The sequence below is a fragment of the Oncorhynchus kisutch genome, linkage group LG16 (genome assembly GCF_002021735.2).
Source record: "Oncorhynchus kisutch isolate 150728-3 linkage group LG16, Okis_V2, whole genome shotgun sequence".
Classification (NCBI taxonomy): Eukaryota; Metazoa; Chordata; class Actinopteri; order Salmoniformes; family Salmonidae; genus Oncorhynchus; species Oncorhynchus kisutch.
In genome coordinates, this window is record NC_034189.2 from 13,933,805 (window position 1) to 13,937,226 (window position 3,422).

The window sequence follows — 3,422 nt, forward strand, 5'->3', positions numbered from 1 at the left end:
GTCATTGTGGAATGCTCTGTCACTAGAGGTTACTCAGTTATGTATAGAGCCATATCATTGTGGAATGCTCTGTCACTAGAGGTTACTCAGTTATGTATAGAGCCATATCATTGTGGAATGCTCTGTCACTAGAGGTTACTCAGTTATGTATAGAGCCATGTCATGGTGGAATGCTCTGTCACTAGAGGTTACTCAGTTATGTATAGAGCCATATCATTGTGGAATGCTCTGTCACTAGAGGTTACTCAGTTATGTATAGAGCCATATCATTGTGGAATGCTCTGTCACTAGAGGTTACTCAGTTATGTATAGAGCCATATCATTGTGGAATGCTCTGTCACTAGAGGTTACTCAGTTATGTATAGAGCCATATCATTGTGGAATGCTCTGTCACTAGAGGTTACTCAGTTATGTATAATAGAGCCATATCATTGTGGAATGCTCTGTCACTAGAGGTTACTCAGTTATGTATAGAGCCATATCATTGTGGAATGCTCTGTCACTAGAGGTTACTCAGTTATGTATAGAGCCATATCATTGTGGAATGCTCTGTCACTAGAGGTTACTCAGTTATGTATAGAGCCATATCATTGTGGAATGCTCTGTCACTAGAGGTTACTCAGTTATGTATAGAGCCATATCATTGTGGAATGCTCTGTCACTAGAGGTTACTCAGTTATGTATAGAGCCATATCATTGTGGAATGCTCTGTCACTAGAGGTTACTCAGTTATGTATAGAGCCATATCATTGTGGAATGCTCTGTCACTAGAGGTTACTCAGTTATGTATAGAGCCATATCATTGTGGAATGCTCTGTCACTAGAGGTTACTCAGTTATGTATAGAGCCATATCATTGTGGAATGCTCTGTCACTAGAGGTTACTCAGTTATGTATAGAGCCATGTCATTGTGGAATGCTCTGTCACTAGAGGTTACTCAGTTATGTATAGAGCCATATCATTGTGGAATGCTCTGTCACTAGAGGTTACTCAGTTATGTATAGAGCCATATCATTGTGGAATGCTCTGTCACTAGAGGTTACTCAGTTATGTATAGAGCCATATCATTGTGGAATGCTCTGTCACTAGAGGTTACTCAGTTATGTATAGAGCCATATCATTGTGGAATGCTCTGTCACTAGAGGTTACTCAGGCAAAAAAAAGTTTAGCGTTAAAAAAACATTTAAAAAAACATACTGTATCACAGCGCATATAATATGAAAGTGTGTAAATAGTATTTTTGTTGTCTTTCATATATATTTAAAACTATTATTTTATTTTTTAATGTAAGCTAAGGACCCTGGGACTAAACACCTCCCTCTGCAACTGGATCCTTGACTTCCTGACGGGCCGCCCCCAGGTGGTAAGGGTAGGTGACAACACATCTGCCACGCTGATCCTCAACACTGTTAATCATGACTACATGGCCAAGCACAACTTCAACACCATCATTCAGTTTGCCGATGACACAACAGTGGTAGGCCTGATCACCGACAATGATGAGACAGCCTATAGGGAGGAGGTCAGAGACCTGGCCTTGTGGTGACAAGACAACCTCTCCCTCAACGTGATCAAGACAAAGGAGATGATTGTGGACTACAGGAAAAGTAGGACCGAGCACGGTCCCATTCTCATCGACGGGGCTGTAGTGGAGCAGGTTGAGAGCCACATCACCAACAAACTATCATGGTCCAAACACACCAAGACAGTCGTGAAGAGGGCACGACAAAGCCTGTTCCCCCTCAGGAGACTGAAAAGATTTGGCATGGGTCTTTAGATCCTCAAAGTTCTACAGCTGCACCAGAGAGCATCCTGGCTGATTGTATTACCGCCTAGTACGGAAACTGCTTGGCATCCGACATTGTTACAGCAACATTTTGGAATACAGTGGTGTAACAACAACTGAGACATAAACTGAACAAGTTCCACAGACATGTGAAATTGAATAATGTGTCCCTAAAAAGGGGGGTAAAAATCAAAAGTAACAGTCAGTATCTGGTGTGGCCACTAGCTGCATTAAGTACTGCAGTGCATCTCCTCCTCATGGACTGCACCAGATTTGCCAGTTCTTGATGTGAGAGGTTACCCCACTCTTACCCCAAGGCACCTGTTCCCAGACATTTCTGTGGGGAATGGCCCTAGCCCTCACCCTCCGATCCAACAGGTCCCAGACGTGCTCAATGGGATTGAGATCCGGGCTCTTCGCTGGCCATGGCTGAACACTGACATTCCTGTCTTGCAGGAAATCACGCACAGAACGAGCAGTATGGCTGGTGGCATTATCATGCTGGAGGGTCATGTCAGGATGAGCCTGCAGGAAGGGTACCACATGAGGGAGGAGGATTTCTTCCCTGTAACACACAGCATTGAGATTGCCTGCAATGACAAGCTCAGTCCGATGATGCTGTGACACACCGCCCCAGACCATGATGGACCTTCCAACTCCAAATCGATCCTGAGGCCTCGGTGTAACGCTCATTCCTTTGAACGATAAACGAGAATCCGACCAAGACCCCTGGTGATATAAAACCGCAACCTGTCAGTGAAGAGCACTTTTTGCCAGTCCTGTCTGGTCCAGCGACGGTGGGTTTGTGCCCATAGGCGACATTGTTGCCAGTGATGTCTGGTGAGGACATGCCTTACAACAGGCCTACAAGCCCTCACTCCAGCCTCTCAGCCTATTGAGAACAGTCTGAGCACTGATGGAGGGATTGTGCGTTCCTGGTGTAACTCGGGCAGTTGTCATCCTGTACCTGTCCTGCACGTGTGATGTTGGAATGTAACTCAGTATTTGTTTTTAAATGTACTTAAGTAGTATTTTACTGGGTGACTTTCACTTGAGTTAAGGTATCGTTACCCTTACTCCATTGCCAAATTTAGCATCTTCATGAAAAACCATCCTATTCCTCAATTTAAATGCATTCGCTTAACACATGACAGAAATATTCAACTTCCATTCATCTCTTCCCTGCGTTTGTTTATTCTTATCAACTTTGTCTATCATTGTCGGTTGCCACTATTGCCGCCTAAATCTTGTTGAATTACCACTTGTGTTATCCTTGATGATTTTCTTAAATTCTAAGTGGAGGCGTCACCGGCTGGAGCACCTTTATTTATGCATTAATTTTTTATTTTTTATTGTCTAATAAATTCAATAAATGCTTTTTAAAAGATAATTGACTTATGTTCCATCTGACTTCTGCTCAAAACACACACACACAAAAAAACTTAACACATGATACCGATCAACAATGTGCTTTCAGTTACTAAAAGAAAGAGGGAAATATGATGTAATACCACTGTGAAGAACATGTGCTTCCCTGGTCAAAAGTGATGCACTATTAAAAAAGGGGCATAGGCTGCCATTTGGGATCCAAAGTTGTTTGTAGCCGACATGGTCCAACCCATATGACGTCAACATG